Source organism: Stegodyphus dumicola, chromosome 4, assembly GCF_044657685.1.
Source record: "Stegodyphus dumicola isolate Sdum_Otavi_A_Nest chromosome 4, ASM4465768v1".
Taxonomy (NCBI): domain Eukaryota; kingdom Metazoa; phylum Arthropoda; class Arachnida; order Araneae; family Eresidae; genus Stegodyphus; species Stegodyphus dumicola.
In genome coordinates, this window is record NC_140771.1 from 59,459,248 (window position 1) to 59,483,883 (window position 24,636).

Sequence of the window (24,636 nt, forward strand, 5' to 3'; positions counted from 1 at the left end):
AACTAAACAAAACTCTTAATTTAAATACACACAAAAACAAGTTTCACAAGAAAATTGTTCCACAAAATCTTATCAGGTTATGCTTAGTTAGCGGTTTTGTTATGGGATCAGCCAGATTATCTTTACTTGGAACATATTTTAAATCAAAAATTTCCCTGTTCAATAGATCACGAATAAAAAATAGTTTTACATCTATTTGTTTTGTCCTTGAGTTTTCAATGGGTGATTTTGTAAAACATATAGCAGCCATGTTATCCGCAAACAATATTGGTTTTGAAACATAGTTACTTGCAATCTTAAACTGAATGCATTCATCCAAAATGTTTTTAAACCAAACTAATTCTTTTGCTGATTCACTCATGGAGATAAATTCAGCCTCCATCTTTTTCTTTAAATGTACGCCAAGATACAGGTGATTCTCCCAACAAAGCTATTTGTCCACCAATAGACACCATATCATCCCTGCTTGAAGCAAAATCCGAATCTGAATATATATTGAGCTTCAGTTCCTTGCATACCAGTTTAAGTTTATGATGTCTGGTATTGGAAACGTATCCTAAAAGTTTAAGTAATCCTTCCCAGTGAAACTTACCAGGATTGCTTTGAAACTGAGAAAATATATTAACAGCATAAGCTGTATCCGGATGAGTACGATTGCAAAGAAACGAGAGACATCCCAAAACATTTCTATAAGGATAATTCATCATTTCAGTCGTTTCTTCTTGTGTACTGGGACTTTGAGTATTTCACACCTTTAACTATTGGAAGGGAAGTAATTTGTATTTTAAAAGACTTGAATCAATCAACTGTGTCTTCTATATATAATTGCTGATGAATCAAAACACTATTGTTCTCATATTCAAATTCCACACCCAAAAGCTTTCTTGTTTTACCCAAAATTTTCAAATCAAAATGTGAATTCAGGATTTTTAATATCCTTTTAGTCTGAACTGCACTTTTTCCAAACACAACAATATCATCAACATAAACCAACAGAATGACAAAATCTTTAAAACGATAGACACAATTACACCACTCAAACTTGATAAACTCTAGGTTATATAGTGTTCTATCCATCTCGTAGTACCATAATCGCCCACTCTGATGCAGACCATACAAGGCTCTATCTAAACGACACACAAAAGTTTCTTTATCTCACTCTACAAAACCCTGAGGTTGGGATATGTAAATTTCCTCTGATAAAGGAGCGTAGAGATAGGCACTTTTTACGTCGCATTGTATATTTGCCCATCCGAGGTGTGCAACTAAAAGAGAGAAAAAGAGCCTTATTACTGAAAAGTTAACTGCAGGAGAGTAGGTTTCATCATAGGTATCGTATTTAATTTGCCGATAACCCTGAGCCACTAAACGAGCTTTAAAACAAACAATTTTTCCAAATTCGTCACGCTTAATGTTGAAAATCCACCTGCAACCTAGTGGAGTCTTGTCTTTAGGAAGTGGAACAAGATGCCATACCTTATGCTTTCACATGTTGGCCATTTCCTCTTCCATTGCCTCTATCCATTTATGCTTTTCTGTGGATTTCATTGCCTGGTTATAAGTGTTTGGAATTGAAACCTCTAGTCAGCTGTCTTGGGTATATGACGTTGAAGGAGTGCCAGTTGGGTCGATTTCACCACTATAAGTATTGCCTCCCTTGAAATCAAACAAGGTAGGATCATACTGAATATTATGCTCAGTGCAATAAATACCTTTCTGCATCATTTGGTGATCGTAGTCTTTGATTAGACCCCCTCTCAAAATAGTACACATCCGTACGAGTGCAGTCTGGCCTTGGAACAGGTTTACGAAGCCAAGTTACTTGTCTCAATGTAGATTGAGTGTCAGTGCTAGGTATAGAAAAGGGTACACTGGTATCAATTCTTTCCTCTATTTCAGGAAAATAGCCAACTGGAGTATCAGTAGATTGAAACTCTATCCTCTCTTCAGATTCCAAATCAGGAAGGGTGCCCAGTGCAGCTCCACTGCCACTTTTCTGCATTCCAGTTGACTCTTTAAAAGTAGCATTTAAGGTTTCTACTACCTTTTGCTCATTTTCCAACCAAATCTTGTACCCTTTTGTTCGTACACTGTACCCAATCAATCGGCCCTTCATTGCCTTTGGATCAAGCTTAGAATTTCTTTTAGCCTTTGGAATTCCCACATAGGCAATCGTTCCAAATGCCTTAAGGTGACGTACTGATGGTTTCCGCTTAGTATACAATCCGAATGGGGTTCTATCTTGGCCCTTATGACAAATTCTATTAAATGAATATGCAAAATACATCACTGCATCTGACCAAAATTCAGGACTCATTCCACTATCATGTAAAATTGCACGTACCTTGTTGAGAGCTGTCTGATTGAATCTCTCACAAACTCCATTTTGTTCCCGAGTATATACGTCTGTAAATTCGTGCTTTACACTATTTTTATTACAATATGACCTGAATTGTTCATTATCATATTCTCGTCCATTAACAGTTCTAAAGTATTTCAATTTAAGGTTCAAAGATCTTTCAGCACGTGCTATATGCCTTTCAAATACTTCAAACACCTGACTTTTCTCTACAGTGGGGTACACTACCACATAACGAGAATATTCGTCAATAAAGGAAACGAAATAATGTTCACTATTCCTACCTGGAATGTTAATAGGTCCCCATACATTAGAAAAAACCCTTTCAAGCAGCCTCTTTACTTGAATACCTTCTAAGGGTCTATAGGAGATTCGTCTTTGCTTATTGATTTGGCAATGTTCACAAAACAAATTAGGCGAGTGCTTTAACACAGGAAGACCTCCAACTGAATGTCTCTTACTAGTCCTGACAATAGCACCATAATTTATATGGCCAAATCGACCATGCCATAATTCACTATTGTTATGCTGAACTGTGGATGCCTCAAATTTCACAGATTTGCCCCCCCCCTTTTTCACTATTTTCGGGAATACATGATAGTTACTTCCTATCAACTTAGCCTTGTACAAAGTTTCATTTTCATCATTAGTAACTTTAATTTGCTCATTTTTACCGTAAAATCTCGCTCCATTGATATCCACCTTAGGTCCAGATATTAAATTTCATCTCAGTTCAGGTGAATATAAAACATCCTTAAGCAAAATAACTCTATCCCCAAATTTCATTTTAACAGTACCCTTCCCATGAATTGGAAAAGTTACCCCATCAACAGCTACTAGCATATTCTCATTCTTCACAGGAGTCTCCCTGTTTGAAGGTAATAAAGATGATTTAAATAAAGTTCTTTCAACAATGAATTCTATTGATCCTGCTATTCAGTTCACTTTTGAACTTGAGACTTGCAATTCTCTTCCGTTTCTCGATATTCTGGTCACACGTAACACATCCAACTTCAGTACTACAGTTTACCGTAAACCTTCATCGGTTTGCCTTCCACCACACTTTAAATCATGTCATCCGACTAAACAAAAGTTAGCTTCATTTTATTCCTATGTTTTCCGTGCTCTTCAAGTTTGCTACTCCAAACTAGCCCTTGATGAAGAACTAAATTATTTAAAAGCAATAGCTATTGACAGGGGCTTTTCACCCAACATTATTAATCAAGCAGTTAAAAAATTGTCATCTCAACACACTAAAAGCCACACTCTTATTTTAGGAGATTATAAAAATTCTGTTGTCATTCCCTTCTTTCCATCAATTAGCTATAAAGTTGCACATATTTTGCAGAAATTTAACTTTCGAGTTGTTTATTCTCCCATCAATAAAATTCCAACTTCTATACTCAAGGACCCCATTCCGGATATGAATTCCTGGGGTATTTATAGGATTCCTTGCCAGTGTGGTTTAATTTACATTGGTCAAACTAAGAGAGCCTTAAAATTTCGCGTCAAAGAACATGAGGCATATGTTAGAAAAAAGGAAACACAGAAGTCTTCTGTTGCTGAACATTGTTGGTCCGAAAATCACACTTTCAATTTTTCTGCTGCCAAAATTATTCAAAAAACATCTTCCATTGGAGAACTGGATTTTCTAGAGGCATTTCACATTCATAAAAATCTTTCTGTTCTAGTTAACGATCCTAATTCCAATCCAAATTTGCCTTCGGCTTTTAGAGAAATTATGTTTTAGTTCTGGTTTCGCCAACAGATGGCGCCACTTGCTTATTCTTGTCCAGGCTTTCTTATCTTATCTAATCATTATTTCCTATCTTGTTCATTTGCAGTTTTGCAGCTGAAGATGATGGTTCGGTAAAACCATCGAAACTAGTCCTGTGAAAATTTTGTGAATATAACGCTGATTTTTGTTGTTTGACTTCTGAATTAGTATTTATTCGGCGTGTTATTGTGTCTTAATTCTATAGTCTTATTGGAATTTTCCCTATCTATCTCTCTTAAACTAAGACGCATTTCCTCTGCTAGTATTTCAAGTTCAACATTTTTAAATATGAACTTTTCATCTGGCCACCTCAAAACATTCTGAACTACTTGATCATATTTATCTGGAAGGAACCTAAGAAACTGAAAACATATGTATACATCTCTTACAGCCTGATTAATATCAGCTAATTGTTCAGTTACCCGTTTTAATCTAGAAGAAAAGAAACTGATACTTTCATTTGGCTTAATTTTACAATTTAAAAACTCTGAAAACAAGGACACATGTCTTGATCGATAATCTGGCTGAAAGTATTTGGCAAGCAGCGTATTCCATGCAACTACCGGGTCATCAATTTCACTTATCAAGTTTCTATATTCAGGGCTTACATTCATATAAATTAAAGATAATGCCAAACGACTTCTATTTTGATAGTCGGCAACAATTTCTTTTGTAATACCCTTAACATCATTTAAATCAGGACATTTTTCAATACCTTTGACCAAAAGCCATGCATTTTTCTCATTTAAACCAAACTTCATATCTTTAGACCATGTAAAATAATTACATGCCTCAAGTTTAGTAATATTATGCATAACATTAACAGTGGCCATATTTGAATTTCAACCAACCCCCCCCAGTCTCTTAAGTCCTAAATTAATTTTTAAACTTCAAAAGTCTGCACTAAAGATAACACAGGGGCTGGGCCCATAACCAGAATGATGCAAAAGCAAAGTTTAAAGTTTATAAAATTAAACATTTAGCAGCAGTAGCAATAGAAGCTCCCTAAGATTATATGTTGTGCAGACATTGAAGACAATAAAAGGTTTCAAACTTAACCAATTTACTAACAATATATAAAAAAAAATAAAAATAAAAACACAATGAATAAATTTAAACAATATCAGTAACTTAGAAATTATAATATAACCATCATTATCCCATTATTTCATATATTAAATAATATTTTACCTGGTCTCCAAAATACTGGCATTTAATACGCGAAAAACGTATCCTGAACAGAAATTATGTGGTTTTAAATGAAATTAGCTACACTGTCAATAGATCCACGCTGAATGATCAAAAAGGCACCTGAAAATTAAATTAAGTCCTTGAGAGCACTTAAATCCGGCCCAACTCCGCTCACTGTAGTTGAACACGAGGAATCATAGCCCAGTAAAACATCGCCGCTAACTTATGTTAAATGCTGCCTTCATGAAGAACATGGATGCCGCCCACGGCAGTCACTCACATTGTAGCCTCTTTTGAGAATCCAGGAAAAGTCATCTTGTAGACTGGAACCAAGGAACTTATTCGGGAAAAATCATCTTGTAGACAGGAACCAAGGCACTTATTCCAGAAAAGTCATCTTGTAGACTGGAACCAAGGAACTTATTCAGGAAAAGTCTTCTTGTAGACTGGAACCTCGGAACTTATCCCCGGACTGCATGCATTGCAATACGTCTTTCAATAGGGGCTGGAAACCGCACACCCAAGAGCCAAAAAAGCAGGAACTAGAAGGAATGAGCCAGAGCGACGCGAGATACTTATACCAGAAGTAGGCATGACGTCATCTCACGGCAACCAATCAGCTATCGCCACGACTCGGTTTTCCAGATGACGTAACATCATGTTTCGTTTTTGCATCTTAATTAGGCTGAAACAGTCCGTTCTCAACACAAACAGTGGCAGTGAAAAAAGAAGTAGAAGTAATTACTATATCCCTTTAAAATAAGAACTAAACTAGATAAATATTTCGAGGAGGAGAGATGATGCAGAAAAAGGGTTACAATAATGTCATATTTTCCAACATAAATGCATTATGCATTTACGCATGCGCAGAAAGTTTGTAGCTTTGAGGTCCGGATTAAAGACTTTTGACTGTAGTTAGTTTAGACTGTTTGCAGGCGAATCATTGGTAAACAATGGGGCCTTAACCCAAAATCTACTCCATGGATTTATAATGCCATAGTCTGGCCAATGCTTTCTTACGGATGCGTGGTCTGGATCAATGTTATTAACAAAAGCAGATATTTAAACATTTTACAAAAGGTGCAAAGACTTGCTTACTTATGCATTGGTGGGGCTTTAAACAGTCCCCCTACTGCTGCATTAGAATTTTTATTGCAAAATCCACCCTTGAAATTATTCTCGAGTGGAGAAGCAATTAAAGCTATGTATAGGTTGAATAAAAATTGCACATGGTGCCAAAGGACAGGTTTCAGTCATAAAAGCCACATTGACATATGCAATGGGATCCCTATAATCTATATGCCCAAAGATGCAGTTACTAATACAATAATTCCAGATAAACTATTCTCAACTTATATACCAAAAAGGAATGAGATAGAATCTCTAATTGACCTAATTCCAACAGGATCAGTTGAATGTTACACAGATGGATCAAAATCCAACTTCACCGGAGCTGGAGCTATTATAAGAACCAAGGGATCTGGAGAAGATTTCATTAGATTTCATCTATACCTTGGTAAACTAACAACTGTTTTCCAAGCCGAGGTTCTGGCGATCAATATGGTCGCCAGGGAGCTCTTAGCTAAAAATACAGTTGATAAGAATATATATGTTCTCTCTGACAGCCAATCAGCCATCCTTGCCCTGGCTAATCGTGTCAAGTTACAAAACTGTGTTTTGAACTGTACACAAGATCTCAATTCTCTGGCTCAGGCCCATAACACTATCAGTTTAGTCTGGGTCCCAGGTCATTGTGATTTTGCTGGAAATAAACTAGCTGATAAAGAAGCTAAAGATGCTTCACAACTACTCACATCTGGCCCAGAACCATTTTACCCAGTTTCATATCAAACTGTTAAAAAAGAAGTAAGAAGCTGGATAAAGAACAAACATGATGATATATGGTCTAAACTAGCAGACTGTGCTCATTCCAGATTGGTGCTCAGTACACTTAACTTATCAGGTAAACTCGTACACCTCAGTAGAACTAACTTACGCCAGGTAATTCAAATTGTTACCGGACGTGCTTATCTGGCCAAGCATATTCACAAATGTGTCGAATCTCCTCTCTGCCCAGCTTGTGGAGAAGTAGAAGAAACACCTTTTCACTTCCTGGGACGATGTCCGGTGTTTTCTGTCCCTAGAAATAAATTCCTTGGGTTTCACTGTATTAGCTTTGATCAAGCGCTTCTATACAAAGGGCTCTCTGGCATAATAGGGTTTCTGATATATACTAAACATCTACGGGTAAGGTGAATTTGAAACCACCAGAAACAAGCAATGAGATGCCCTGTGGGTTCTTTTTTTTTTTTTTTTTTTTTTTTTTTTGTGTGTGTGTGTGTGTTAGTGAGTGAGTGAGTGAGTGAGTCAGTCAGTCAGTCTATGCAGGGATTTCTCTCTCATAGCTGTGTTTTAGAATATAATTTAGGAATAGATATCAAATCTTTATAGACCACCTGGCCATTTGGCTTGAGAAAGTACCTCTGCCTTCCTTATTTAATTAATTTATTTTTACTTATTTATTTATTTATTTTTATTTTAGACTCGCCATCGCACCTTTGTTTGGTCAAGAGTTTGCGTTTAGTGGTTGAATCGGCTCTTCATCCAATTGGGAAGTCTTAACGATTTAACCGACACCCTGAATTTAGAGTTGGTATCTTTTGCTGATACTATATATTTGGTGTCAGTTTGGGATCTTATCTATTTATTTATTATTTACCTTTCACGGGAGTTACCATTTCAAACCACTCATGAAAATGACCACTCATGAAACTCAAGAACCACTCATGAAAATGACGTCAAATTTGAAAGGAATGTTACTGAAGAAGGCGGAAAACGTATGGCAGAAGAAAAAATTTAGTTTCAAAAGTTAGCAACAGATGGCGCTGCAAGCAGAAGAAGACATAAATTAAAATGTTAGTTAAATTTCAGTGTTATAAAGCTGCCAGGTACCAGGCTGTTCCTCATTTTGCGTCTCAGACATTCGCCATGGGTGTTTCACTGCAGGACCGCGCTCTGCTGGTAAAGCTGTATTACAAGAATGATGATTGTGCAAGAGTAGCTCTGCAAAAATTCAGGACACTGAAGGGTATAAAAGAAGGCGTTGGTCCAATGAGTGTCGTAGGTCTAAAGAAAATGATGCAAAAATTCAAAACGACAGGTTCGTTTGATGTGGATTCTGGTAGAGGGAGAAAACGAGTGCATTCGACGGTAGTTGAAGAAGTGGCCACAGCATTACAGGAGGGGTCGGCCGGTAGTGTGCAACCGTGCAGTGCACGAAGAATTGCCCGAACATTGGACAGGCCTACGAGCACGGTGCTGAAAATTGTACGAAACATCCTGCAATGCTATCCATACAAAATTGGCCATGTGCAGGAGTTGCTTCCATCTGACCTGACAGCTAGGGAGACGTTTGCGTTAGAATTCCTGGCTCGCATGGAAGTGGATAATGAATGGCCGTGGAAAATTTTGTGGACAGATGAAGCCCATTTCCATCTGACAGGATACGTGAATACCCAGAATTGTCGAATATGGGTAACTGAAAATCCACTGGCAACACACCCCGTACCACTTCATCCTGAAAAGGTCACGGTATGGTGTGGCTTTACAGCATCATTCATCCTACAACCATATTTTTTCGAGCAGACGGGTGCTTCCAGTCCTGTTCCCGCAACCGTCACTGGTCAGAGGTATGCATCTCTTTTGCGCAACCACGTGATTCCAGCTCTGCAACAGCGGGGATGTGTGGATGAAATAATTTTTATGCAAGATGGCACTCCTCCGCACATTGCACATCCCGTGAAGCAGCTGCTGAGGTGCCATTTCGGAAATGCTCGAATTATCAGCCGTCATTTCCCTACAGCCTGGCCATCCCGATCGCCTGATCTTACTCCGTGTGATTTCTGGCTGTGGGGATATCTGAAGGATGTTGTGTTCTGTGCTCAATTGCAAATTTAGCGAAATTAAAGGCACGCATTTCGCAATACATTCTGAACATCACTCAGGAGACACTGCGATCCGTTGTGGAACATGCCGTTTGTCGCTTTCAACTTGTTGCACACAACAGTGGACATATTGAACATGTTTTGCGCCAGTCTCGCGACAGTTCCGAACTTCTTTAATGAATGGTTCTTATGCGGTATGTCGCCGCAAAACTCTTGAAACCGATTTGTCCCTTTCGATGTGATATGTACAGTCATGCAAATAAAATTATTCAACAATTCTAATTTGTCAATGCGTTTTAATGTGTAACTTCCACCTTAGCCGTTGTTTTACGAATCATTTCTCGTTTCTCGTCGTGATTCTGCCACTTGCAGCGCCATCTGTTGCTAACTTTTGAAACTAAATTTTTTCTTCTGCCATACGCTTTCTGCCTTCTTCAATAACATTCCTTTCAAATTTCACATAATTTTCATCAGTGGTTCTTTTTTTATAGCGTTTTGAAACTTTAATTATAATCACCCTGTACATAAATTGAGAAGAGAACTTGTTGAACTTTTAATGAATTTATTTGTTAGATTTGTAAAACCATCAGTAATTTTTAAAGCAAATGAAAATTTTACTCTGACATCTCTTCCAGTTCAGAAGTGTAGTAAACAAAAAGAAAACTATATTTAAAAAGTGCCAAGTTGAACGAAAGTGAAGTGAACTCATTTTTCAATTCTGTGCAAGCTTTTTTTTGTAACTGCATGTTCATATATAATAGATAAATTTCCACTAAGTGATCCATTTCTAAAACATGCTGGAGTTGCTGACATCAACTTGAGGACTGAAGTTTCATTTTCATCTGTTCTTTACTTGATGAATACTTTCCCATCCATTATTGATGAAAAATATCTTAATCAAGTGGAAATTGAATTTTCCATGTATCAAGTAGATGATCTGAAAGAACTTGTAGATTTGGGTATTGATATAGAATGGGGAGAAACTGCGAAATTAAAAAATATGAAAGGGTGTATTAAATACAAAGTATTGCCTACTGTAATACTTACTGTCTTAATAATACCTCATTCAAATGCCGCTTGCGAAAGAATTTTTTCTATTGTTAAAAAAAAAAAAAATCGCACAGAATTTCGACCAAATTTAGGTCTTAAAACTCTTGAAGCAGTTTTGATTAAAAAAATAAGTATGCAGGCAAATGAAGAACTGTGTTATAAAAAAACATTCTCAAAATCAGAACTTAAGATTGCTAAGCATGCTACATATAAATCTATGCATTCGTAAATTATAAGTATTTTTTAAATACTTATATGTATTACTCTTGGTTATGTAAACTTTATTTCCCTGTGAAAATCAAATCCAGAGCAAAGATATATGATTTATGGATTCTGATTTTTTTTCTATGATTAGTAGTGATTTAAAATACTTGCTTTTTTCATATAATAGTAGATTTAGTGCTATACATGTTTGAGGAGTTAAATGAGAATTTCTAATTAAATATGTATATAATTTACAAGGCATATTTTTAATTATTCTGTTTTATATGTATATGGATTTTAAATGTAACAAAATTAATTACAACATGCATTACGTGCTCATTTTCAAAGTTGTAAAAATGTTGTTCGTGTGTTGACTACTGACAAGTTCTGCTGCAGGTTGGAGTCTATGTATATTTAGATGCATGCACTTATTAACAAAAAAGTTGTACCTATATGCAAGCAAACCTGAATGAAATAAGTTTATCACTGTTACACTGGTGGTTACTAAGAAGAAACAACCATAAAAAGCTGCTTTATGTTAATTCTGTTAAATGAAGTACAATTAATGGTAGTTCAATTAGTAGTTCAAGTCATTGTTATTGATGAAGTTGAATATGATTCACCTTTGCCAGATAGCAATCTGCAAAATTTTGTTCTTTCAGCTTATGTAGAGAAAGTAGTGTAAGGATTACTTGAAGCTCTGGTTTGAAGGGCTATGTGAGTAGTCAGATAAAATTTTTGCATGTGGAAGGCAGAAACTGTTGTTGAGAAGGCATTAGACAGTTTCTGAGAAATGGCATACGAGGGGAGAATGGAAGCAAGGTAGAATGACATAGATCTGCAAGAGGCCTAAAAGCACCCAGAAGGGTCATATCAAGAATCTGGAAATTATTTGAAGAAATGAGGACATATGCAGATAACCGATAGAGATAAAAAAATGAGCCACAACAGATTCAGGACCATTACTTGGCAACAATTGCTGAAAGAAGTAGACAACTAATGTCAGCATAAACTGAAAGGGAATTTACTGAAGCTAAAGGAACTCAACTATCCAGTTATACTGTGAATAAAAGGCTGCATAAAGGGAGCTCTGTATGTCAGGAAACCTATGATATATGTCCCACTAACTTTTGTTTCAAGCCCCTGATTGCAATGGTGCAGAGATCATTTTGATTGGGATATGCACAGCCTAAAGTCCTATACTGTTCATTAATAGCTTGCCCTCTTTAAAAACGATATCAGACATGTTACAATCTAGAGGGAGCAGAAATCCTGAACATCTATGAAAAGCATCATTATGAAAGTGGTGAAATCATGGTATGAATGGGTATAATTTTGAATGGCTGATTGAACTAACACATTTTACCAGTGTAACTATGGATGCTGAAATATCCAGATTAGGTTCTTCGTTCTTGTGTCAAATTGTTTAGGGGCACAATCAGTAATAATTTTCCACCTAAATAGATGAATACTAACAGTATTTATTCCCACCATGCTGCTATGACGACCAGTTAACTTCAAGGCAAGGAAATCAAACAAATAGAGTGGTCTATATGATTTCCAGATTTAAATCTGATAAAACATACATGGGATGCACTACAACACTGACTTATTGCAGCACTATCCAGGCATTCAAGGCACTATTCAACATGAATGCATGCTGTTACTGCAGGAATGCATGAATAATCTAATATACAACATGGAGTGTCTTGCATTTTGGTTAGGGATGACTGCACACCTTGCATACTTTTTTTTTTCCTTTTTATTGTATTCTTAAAATGTTGTAATGCAAACTTTTCCTTGTCCTACTTTATATCACATTTGCTGTATTCCTATTGAAATTTATTTTTTGTAGAAATAGGAAATCATGCATTTTGAAGATAAGTCAGGCTTAACAAAATAAAGATTTTGTGCAATTTCCATGTTTAGCTGAAAAATCATTCAGATTACATGAATTTATTCAGTTGTTCTTTTAATTTTTCCAAACAGTGTAGCTATGCAAATGGTTCAAGCAGAGTCGTAGCTAGGGTTTTCAGCGCCTAGGGACAACTGAAGATTTCGCGCCCCATACTGCTTGCCAAGGATGGAAAACATTGGATTCTGCACCCGGGGACAGATACACCCCTGGGTTCAAGTTTTACACTTGTATGCACAAATGATGTTAACAAAGGCAATGCTTATTACAGTATATACCACATTATAAAATGTCATCCTAAGCATAATTTTTGTCTAGTGTTGAAATCATCATTTTTAAAGTGTACTATGAGAAGAATTTGACAGTAATTTGGATAGTTCTATGCCTTCCAAAGGGGACCTATCATAGACACAAAGCAGCTGATCATTTTGTCATAGTGCATGCATATTGGTAAATGGATATTATTGATGAACGGCAGTCACTTCTATAGGTTCAAAGGTCTTCTAAAGGTCTCTACTCTCTAAATATACAGGTGTAGGAGATTTCTATAGACAACAGCAAAAGAAGACAAAAGTGTTGTTCAAAATGCCCGAATTGCCTCATCTTCTATGATTGCAGACATTCAACAAACAATAATCTCCTTCCTGCAGCATCTTGTGAATGCCAGTACCATTAACAACCAGTTACATTCTGCTAGATTTGGAAAAATACAGATCATTATGGCAATTGCCATAACCACAGCAGCAGCCTCATAGATTCCAATGATGCCACAGAAGAGCATCATGGAACCATAGTGAACGGCAGTGAGTAATCTTTACTGATGAGTGTCATTTTTGTCTTGGTGCAAATGACCAATGTATTTGCCTATAGAGGCAATGGGGCCATTACCAAAAAAACATTTTGTTGGTATATCTCATATGTTCTGATGGATAGATGTAATGATTTGGGATGTAGTTCCATCACTGGCACTCTGGCAGTGCAATGATGCACTAATGAGGTCCGTTGACTAGCAACCCTGTCATTTGTGAACACCAGTCTCAGTTCTCTGTTCTAACAGGATGATGAAAGACCTTATACTGTTGATATCTCAAGGCCTGGGTTTGGAGGTATGGACACTGTACCATGGACAACCACATCATCAGACCTATTCCCAGTTGAAAAATTTTGGAATGCCATATATTACCCTGTCAGGACTCCACTGAAGTCCTTCACAAAGGCATTCCTCCCCTTAGGCAGATAACCATAATAAATAAACTGCACCAAACCATTGCTGCTACCAAATCTGTGCAATTCCATGACATGATTTGTGGCCAAATTCCAGTTAATTAGTAGTGGCAAACATCTTACTGAGAATTATGATGTTTCATAATTTGTGCAATAAGTATTTATCACCACCATTCTCATTTTTAGTCTTTTATTGTTGTTGTTGACTGCTTGACTTATTTCCCATTAACATTTCAATCTGATTTTTTTTCTGGATGCGTCCCCCCTGATGTGTACATGCACTGATCAGCTAAAGCATCCATGACAACCACTTTTTCAATATTTCTGTTTCTTCATCTTTGGCATACAAAACAGCTGAACTTGTTATGGCATATATTCTAAAAGTCCTTGATAAGTGTGCGGAAAAAGACTATCAAACTTGAAAACACAGATAATGCCATTCCCATAGATTATTAAGTGGATAAGATTTGGAGATGGTTAGTTAGCTCTGAGCTGATGCTGCATGTTATCCCAAACATATGCAATAAGATTTAAACTTGGAGGCGCAGGAACCCAAAACATTAACTGGAATTCGTAGCATGTTCTTCAAACCATTGTAGCACAGCTCTGGCCATGTGATAAGGAGCCTGGTGGAAGAGTGTGTCCTAGTGGAATAGTCCATTTTCACTGGGGAAGATGAAAGCAACAAAAGAGTGTAAGTTGTCAGCAACAGAGCTCACATGTCATACTGTGTTCAGCCAAAACCACTAGTCGTAAAAATGACCATATGAACATGTGCCAAAGCATAATACAGTCAAAAGTCGTTAATTCAGACACCCATAATCCGGAATGATCTATAATCCAGACCTCAAAGCTAAAATCTTTCTGCGCATGCGCCGCATTGACGCATGCGCATAGGCGTTTTACGCGTGCGCGCAAGACATTTACGACTGCGCATATGCGTCTTCGCAAGTGCAGAATACGTTTTCGCGTGCGCGTTTAATATATAACGGACGGTATAAGCTAAAATTATCTAATTATCTATTTCAGTTAATGTTGATGATTGTGTTGTTCCTTAATCTTCGAATTGGATCCGGCTTATTATTTTTTGCAGACTGTAAGAGCAATTTTCTAAAAGTAAGCTTGAACTTTCGATTATGTCAAATAGAATTTCCGATGCTGGAGCTCCCAAAGGATCTAGAAAACGAAAGTATGTTTCGATGTCCATCAAACAAAAAACGAATTGCTACAAAAAATGGATAAAGGCATATTCTTTGTTTATCTAACCGTTCCGAAATCTGTTTATCAATTTCACGCTGCTCTGCGCGGGGAGGGGGGGACGTCGCGGCGCGCAATGAACTGGAAGTTGATTTGTCAACACTATCGTTATCTTCAGGGCAGATGTTTTTATTTTATTCGGGTTATAATTCCTTACTAAATGTAGTATTTAATTTCGATGTACTCCGTCTTTGATATGATTTAAATCAAATTCCTCGTCATTATAAATATCACGAATACAAATCAAATAGTTTTCTGGTTGCAATTTTCCAATTTCGGCTATGCGTAAGGTATGCTTTACGCATCCGCACATTGAAAGAAATGTTTAATGAAGTAAACAAATAAATATTAGGCTTGTTTTTTGGTAAATTTTGATACCCTTTAGATCATAATTGCTCATTATTTTATAAATTACGGTTTCATATTTTTAATTTTATAATTTCTGCATGCCATCTTACCAGGTTTAAACTGATGATCTATAATCCGGAATCGCCGAAGTCCCGACGAGTCCGGATTAAAGACTTTTGACTGTATCTCCATCACTGGTTTGTTAACCTCTTATGTATATATATATATATATTGACCAACTCTTCACCTAGAAGACAGTGTGTCCTGATGCAGCCATCAGCATGATGTAAAAGAAATAGGAAGTCATCCAATCTTGCAACTCTATTCTATTGTTGCATAGTAAAATTATGATGTTTATAGGGCATCTGTAGTCATAAATAGTGATGATAGTGGTTTAACAGAGGTACACTGCACAAAAAAGGGGACAGTTCTACTTATTTAAAATAGATTCAAAAGAGATTTTTTTCGTGGTGTCTGTAAGTACATATGTATGTATCTCGTATAACTCAAAAACGAATAGCCTCAGAACGTTGAAATTTTGTACTGAGAGGAAAAAGGATTCCTTGAGGAGTTGATATGTTGGCAGCAGAACTTTCAGTCCTTGTTTCTAAGGTTTTTTTTTAAAAAAAAAAAAAAAAAAAAAAAAAAAGAAGAATCACATAATGTCAATGCTGTAGCTTCTGAGCAGACATATTGTGCTCTACTTACCACCATATCATTTGCAAACTGAACTCATATGGAGTAATGTGAAAGGATCTGTAGCATCTGAAAACAGAACTTTTTTTAAAAAATGAAGTTCATAAATTGATTGAGAAAGGGGTTGATTTGTAATTCCTATGCAATCGACTTAAATTTGTGAAGCACATAATACCAGAAAGGAAAATATGGAAATTGGATAGTTTGTGAGTGCATGAAATTAATGTGTCAGATAGTTCTGATTCTTCAGACTGTTATCTTAGCGGGATTGAATACTTCAGTTAAAAAGAAAGCTCCTTTTTAGGATTACAAGTTAAATATACAAAGGCTGTTTTCAGGGCTGCAAATTAAGAAAAAAAAGCAGAACTGTAAACAGTTAGAAATAATCTAAATACAAGCTAATAACTTTTAAGGCCCGTCTACACGAAGCGATTTTCTCGGCCGACTTTCTCGTATAGCAACAATTTTAAGGATCTGCGCATGCACCAAAAATCAGTCATGTTCTCTTTCACGATTTCAGAACTGGTGTTCACTGCTCACTAGCGTACAATAAAATCGGAGTCTCTAGCCAATAAGATTGCTTTGAGTGATCACGTGCTTTTCTCCTCATTTGAAATAATAAACATGGCTGCATTTTGTTGAAGCGAAACATAACTAATAGATTTCTATATAGAAAATGTTGTGTTGTGGGATACGAGTAATGTAAATTTTAAAAATAAAAAAATTGAGGGATTTTGATAAGATTTGTCTTCCCCATTACTTTATATATTCAAATATTTTCTAATTCCGGGTGAAAGTTATTTTAACACCCCCAAGAAAAGTTCCAAAAACTATTAATGATGCCATGTCATGGGTACTAGATGAAAATATTCAGAAACTACTTGAAACTGTGGTCGCACTTATTGAAAAATACAAAAAGCAAAATCTCCAGTCGAGAATAAAGCAGCGCAGAGACTCAATTGACTTCGCTGAAAATGGGAGTTAATCAGGTGACGAAGTACATAGCTTTTCCGAAAATTCCTGCACGAGCAATCATAGCCTAGTGGCAAAGAGTAGACTAGGCTTTCTCCGTACGTCGAGATCGTGGGTTTGATCCCCCCCTTTAATTTTGGACTTTCTGCGCCTGGAAGAACTTTTTAATTTAGTTTCTCCATCACTAAATTCGAACTGCATGACTTAAAAGTCACGTTTTATTTTTTCGCCTATGGGTCGGGTGTTTATTGAATTTAAACGTCCTTCTTTTTATTTTTCGAATGGCCGTTGGCACGTGTTTAAGATCTATTGGTCAAAAGAAAGTCAAGGGTCACAAACTCAGTTTTGTGTTAATTGAATTTTGCGAAAGCAAATAACAGCCCAATTTAATTCAATATTGCTAAATTTTATTCGCTGATTAACTGATAGAGTCATATAATCATAGTTTTCAGACTGTATTAGTTATTTAATTATGCTGATATTAGTTTTTTAATGTTCAATAAATATACTACTTAAGACTTTGCGCCTTTATGATATTTCTTATTTAAAATTTTTGCACTGAAATTACACTGTTGCTGTGTAATGTAGTAATCTTTATTCTTTATTAATACTTTTTACTCATATTGGTTTGATATTCATGATATTATTGTCTATTTATTCATTAATAAAGGTTTTGATTTAAAGCACAGTAGTTAATTATTTTTTCTGAAACATGGTTATTTTATTCTTTCAAGATTTAAGTGCACAAATAGGAGTGCCAGAAAGTGAAATTTAAAAATAAATAAATAAACTAAAAAAAGGAGTAATCTGTGTACTCAGTACACACAGGAAAAAAAACCTTTTTTATATTATTATTAATTTTCCGGCAAACTAAATTTAGCAAAAAATCAAAATCATGCGGCATCATCAAATTGTACTGTGTCTTCAATACGCAACTTCCGGAGCAGAGAATTACGAAGGCACTATGAATTTCTGGTCCAAATGCATTTTTCCCCCTTCTGTAGCAGTAGCTAAGTTCAAAATTGTAGCTGTATCTATAGTAGCAATTTAAAATAGTCATCCATTATTTTGACTATTTGACAACACCGTAAGCTTTGTTTACAAATCGTAGACAGTGTCACGCTATAGAGGGCGGGAACACTTCCTTTCATAGTGATTGGCCGAGTGAATTCCTGTACTAACAAGAAAATCGTTCCATGTGAACAGGCGAGCTATTTCAGATATTGTCGGCCGAGAAATTCGCTACGTATAGATGGGCCTTTAGAAAGACCAGCATGGAAATGTCCCACCAGTGGCTGAGGATTAAGACCACTGAATACTCTTAGTTCGAATCCTAATGAAGGCCGGCTTCGTGGTTGGCTTCAATGCTTTTTCCCCACCTGTCGTGAATTTTAGCCAATTTCCTCTAGAAAGCCCTGTATGGATGCATCTCACTCCTTAGTCAGAGCCCTTGTGTCATTTGCCATATGCAAATCACCTAACATAACCAGTATGGAAGCACTGATCACTTAAATTGACAATGGCAGAAGGTACAAGATTTGTGTCCAAAGGGAGAGATTTCTTCATTTTAAAGTCCAAAGGGGAACTTCACAAGGGTAAAGGACTACCTTTTATATAACGCACTGGGAGACTCCTGTGGAGCCACTGCTTTCAGTCACTGAAAGTGAACTCATTGCATACTACAAAATATTTTGTGAGCAAAGGAAGGCAAGTTGCATGTTCCTTGCTCTCTTTATACTAGCAGTCAACCTAAGTTGAGATCACTCAATATAATAAAACGTGTATTATCTGCCTAGAATATAATGCTACTATTTGAAGAAGTCCAGTGTAAAAATTACAGTATGGAATATAAATATTGTTGAAAAAAGAAAACGGAATGAAAAAAAAAAAAGTTACATTTTTAGAAAATGTATGAAACAATAGGTTACTAGAAAAATATGTATGAAGTGATTGATTTATGTTTTGTATAATAATAGATTTCCTCATGGCTTTAGCAGCTCAGTTATTCATATGCATATAATCCTATCGGTACTTTTCCGTTTTGCCAGCGCAAACGATAAAGTCGCCAAAAATGGTACAACCAAAGCCAAACGGAATATCCTCGCTGATAACCTTTTAGGCTTCATTTTCAAAACACGTCACAGCCATTTCTTATCGGATTGATTGTTTTCAATACTGGCATACAATTACATAGAATTTTTACTAGATAGGTAAATTTTATGCCCTAAGATCATTCGTGCTAATTAAGTCAGTTAGGATGCAATCAAACCACTCACCCGAAGGTGAAAATATAGAAAAGGCAAAATCAAGGGTTAAATTCATCAATTCTATTGAGAATACACTAGAGAAGTAAAGCATTGCGGTTTCACATAATTTCTGAGTAAGCTATTCATACGAATTGAAATAATTCTTGCATTTAAACTTGCATTCCAAATTAAGATTTAACTTGAAATTAATGTAGATAATTACCGAGAGAATTAGATTTTTGTAGCGTAGTTTACGTGAGATAAGATCACTTGGGGTCACGTGATAGGAACCGGCGAGTCAGGATGTTGAACCATGAAAGCATAGTAAATTCTTAAATTAATTTCTTTTTACATATTTATTGGCTTTTTCCAAAATTTTAAACCATATTAAAATGTTTATGCCTTCAAAATAAAAAATTCTTAGACCTAACATTTGTTAACATTTTTTATGTGTATACTGTATGTTGTTGCCAACAAAGTCTGCTTGGTGAGATTTGCACTGGCGAAACGGAAAGTACCATCCAATCTAAGGAAAAGAATAGTCAGATTTCCCATTGATATGCTTGTTATTTTTGTACCTCGAAGGAAGCATATGGTTTTCACTTTCTGTATACAGCCTTTTCCTTGCTAAATATTATTTTCACATCTCAGAGGGCAAAATCAGTCTGATTTCTATAAACTGAAAAATATAAAAACGTATTCTCCCTGTGCAAAGCCAAAAATGCATCTTTCACTCACTGCTACACATAGCAATTTCTCAGACTTCCTCATTCAACAAAACATGAGATTTGGTTTTGCTAAGTTGATTATAGCAAAGCACACTAAGGCTATCTGCCTAAAGGAAGAGATGCTTTCATGGAAGATTTTATGGGGGAAGCTGGCCCATATGCATGTTACACATGGGAAAAAACTATGAAAATGCCCATGAAGCCAACCCATTTGCCTGGAATTGAGCTGAGGTCAAAACTACCTTGTTCAAGATTTCAAAAATTCAAGATCAAGATTCAAGATTTTACCATTCAGCCGCTGGTGGGCCTAAAATGCAAGAACTTTAATTTACTTTCTAATATAATTAATTAATTGATATACTGAATGATTTAAAGGTCATTAATTGGCATGCTGAATGATTTAAAAATGATAAATGCACTTCTTGAGAATTTAGTTTTTTTTTCTTTTTTAACAGTGAATCTAATTCATATTATGTATTCTAATTTGTATCAATGAGATGCAGTATTACTTGTATAATATGACTTGTGATTTGAAATAAGTGTACTTGATATCTGTGGTTTAAAAGCAATACATTTACTTCTTAATGATGTAAATCTTTTATTTTGTTATTTATGCATCTAATTGATATATGCATTTAATTTATAATAAGACTACTGCTATTCTTATGACATTCTATTATTATTTTTAACAGTTCTTATTCTTAACAACATACATTTCTAATTAGTATAGGATGATTTGTTACATAATTTTTATGTATGTTTTACAATTTTCAAGTTTTTAATATTTTTCTGATATTTTTAAATTTTTAATGATAAACTCGTCTTTGGGTTATTAGACTGCAATCTGAAGTTCTCAGTTTCTTTTTTATTATTATTATTTGAAGTAGTAATAAACAAGATAGGACACAAGATATACTGTGGAAAGATGATTGATTGGATATGACTGAAACAAAATATGTCTTTAAGACAATACAGGATATAATATCAGCTGTAAAATGTAGTCCGAGTTTTTTTTTAAACAATCACAAATTAGAATCTAATTAAGTGTCTTTAGAAAATAAAAACTGAAAGTTTTGCATTGGTTCACTGTTTTCAAAGCAATAAACTGGTTAAATTCTCGCAAATTACGAGAAAATAGCTTACTTCCAAATTTACTAAATTGATATGTTTTACTTTTAGGTGAATGGTTTGCGGGGAAAATAATTTAACAAGGTAGAGTTTGTAATTAACTATCAAATTCAACTGCAACTTCATCTAAAAAGACTGTTAATTAAATATGCAGTGTTTAGCAAGAAGTTGTGAAACAGGCAGCAAATTTGAGGAATCAAACATTCAATGGTCTGTTTGTTGCATATTGATAACTTGAAGACTGGTGAAGTCATAAAAAGGTCATTCTAGCCTCTTACATGTTCTCAGGTTAGATTGCTGTGATATATAGATCAAAACATATATAGAACACTAGTTCAGGCTACATTTCAACTCATCAGTAAACAATGAACTGTCTTGTTCCTCTTGGATCCAATAAACATGACAGCAACACTGTCCTTTGGAAGATGAAATATGTGGGGTTCAAAGCATATATTTTCTTGCATAAAATCCAAGTTTGTAAAGTGCCTGTGCTCTGCAGTGTACCATGTGTAATTGAAATCTTCGCATTGGACTAATCACTTAAAACAATGCATACATTGGCAGGATTTTACTGCGCATTGAGCATCACTTTATTCTATGATTTTTTATCATTTTTCCATCAGATGGAAATTTTTTTTTTTTTTTTTTTTTTTTTTTTTTTAATGTCATTAGATCATAAGAAGTTATTGATGCCCTGTTTCACAGTCTCCAAAGAAATGAAGTTTATGCCATTCAGAAAATTTGAAGTGACCTGAAGAGATGAAAATCCAAGCAGGCATTAATATGGGAAGGGTGACACAAAACATTGCAGCCACACTCATTAAGTCTTTGTCTGACATTTATCAAAATGTGGCACCGAACATTGTAACAATGGAAGGCAATAGTTTGACAGTTAATCAGTTCTGGATGCTTTTATCTAATTTTCACTTTTAAGACTGCCACTTGGAAACAGTATTTAAAAAAATTTATTTAAGGTCCAATTTGGTGGCCACGATTCATAATATGCAATTCTTTTGTACTGCCACCATACATGAAGCATTACTTTTTAGGATACTGCTCCCCTTTAAATGTTATTGAATGAGGTCCTTTTGGTTTTACCCTGTGATCTTTCGCTTGCAACATTATTGTACAGTATCCACTTCTCATCTCCAGTAAAGCCATTTCAATAAAGAAGTTTCTTTATTTCTAGTTTTCTACAAAGAATCACATACCAAAACTCAAGCAAGCTTATTCTGCTCTGTTAAAGTATAGGATATTTATACATCATAACATCTTACATACTCTTCGTAGAAGGACCATGTACTTGTCCTTTTTAGAATATTTAGTCTTGTCTCATGGTTCCTGAATTGTATGTGGATTTTCAGCAATAGTTTCTTTTAATAGATCATTGTTTATAGGTGATTGTCACCCAGAGTGATACTGAATTTCTGTTCTTGTCAGATTATTTCCAAATTGTGCTGTCAGAAACAGCATTTTGCCCATATACAGCAAAAGCCTTATAAGCAGTCTGTAGAGTCATTAGATTATTTTGAAGCAAGAGGGGCGAAAATGAGCTATGTGTGTCGAGAGTGCTATTGTTACACCACGAAGGCGTACTGGAAGGAGGGAGATTATACTTTGTATATTCCACCTTTTAAAGGACAACTGGGGATTAGGGTCCCCAATTGCCAAATCTTGGTGGTGACGAATTATCATCCACCACCTTTTAGTTCGGGCAGCATTGTAAAGTCATTAGGTTATTTTGAAGCAACAGTACATGAAAAATGAGCAATGCCCTCATCGGGACTTGACCTGGACCTCTCGAATACGAGCTGAGTGTGCTCCCGTTACACCACGAAGGCATGCTGGACGAAGGAAAATTATACTTAAGTTAGATTAAAAATTTACTTTTAAAATGCACTCAGGAACATTGAAAATGAGACACAAAAAGGAAGAAAGGTACAATTGCAAAACTTGCAAATGAGTACAGTGAGATCCAGTATGCAAGTGATCCAAGTATGGTGCCAATGCACATCGCCTAGCACCCTGAAGTGGCATTGTAATCAGGAAGTGAGCCCTATATAGACCAGCACATGGATGAAGATTGATAAACGTGATGGTTACATTCTGAGTTTAGGAGGACTTTAATAAGCAAAGAATGCCATGTAGACATGACATTTCTTAAGAGAGTTTGAAGGGGTCTGATCGCTGGCATAAAAACTGCAAGCTGGTAACGCACCACGGCACTCACCAGGTTGATCATTTGGAGTGTGCCATCAAAATATGTTGGGAGCAGTACACATGAGATGGTACCCACAAGCAGAGAACCAGGTCTGGAATGACCAGAAAGACCACAAGGTTAGAGTATTGAAGAATCGTGTAGCAGGCACTCATGGATCCCACATTGACTCATTTCGTGATATAATGAGACAGAGGGTGCCAGTTGTTCCTCAAACCATTTCCAGATGCCTTCTGGAGGCGAATCTGCAATCCAAGCACCCTTTTTGTGTACTGCCTTTAACACTGAGCCGGAGAGATATGAAATGCTACAGACTGGCAGAATGTGTGTTTAGGGATGAATCCTTGTTCATTTTGGGATCAGATAACTGTGTAGGGATGTTGAGGCACCGTGGGAAACAGTACAATGCCACCCACACTATCATATGACACACTACTTGCATAACAGGCATAATGGTCTGGGGGCCACAGACTATAATACCCAGTCCACTCTAATTAGGATACATGGAACTTAACGGGTCAGCATTATGTTGATGATGTTCTTCGACTCCACAAGGAACTTTCCTTAAATGGTCTTACATGGGCAATTTTCCAGAACGATAATGCTCATCGACATACAACTCAAGTTGTTGAAGATTTCGTATGTCATGTTCAGACTTTTCCTTGACCGGCTCACTCCCCAGACTTGTCTCCTAGAGAGCATGTTTGGGATTAACTGAAATGACAGGTGACACCTTGTCACTGCGTATGTGATTTGGAGGTGGCTGTTTAAGATTTATGGGCCCATCTGGCTCAGGACAACATCAATCATCTAATCAGCTCAAAGTCTAACTGTGTTTTTTGGCATGTATTGCAGCAGAAGGTCTGACGCACTAATGAAGATGCACTGTTTTCGTTCAATTTTCTTGATTTCAGGATCAAAGTTATCTCCCATCTGTATCATTATGTATATTAACCCCTTAACTGACGCGGGCGTATATATACGCCTTGCTCGGCCGATGCGTTAACTGCCCCAGATGCGCAGCCGATGCGTTAACTTTGCGAATAATTTTAGGTGTAGCAGCGCAAAGCAAATGATAGCAGTTTGGAAGGACGTATATATACGCCCGTGGCAGTTAAGGGGTTAAATTTCATTTCAATCTAATTCTTCCTTCTTGTTGTGCTATTTTAAATGTTCTTCAGCATATGTGGAAAATTAGTTTTGGGGTTCTCCACATATTGGGGAATCCTGCAATGGGGAAAAGTGCATCATAGCCCATGCTAGAATTGTGTAGATAGTAGAAAAGACCATATTTAAACATCCATTTCGATCAAAGTCACTCTTTATCAGCAGTAACAAAATAATTAGAAGAAAATATGCTTTGATTTGAAAACCCAAAC

At 36.1% G+C, this 24,636-nt stretch overlaps 1 protein-coding gene across 2 annotated transcripts in view; it reads left to right on the forward strand.

The window, feature by feature from the left end:
• Positions 1-24,636, forward strand: part of LOC118194531 (uncharacterized) — a 176,751-nt gene that overhangs the window by 134,986 nt on the left and 17,129 nt on the right. The window lies entirely within an intron of this gene.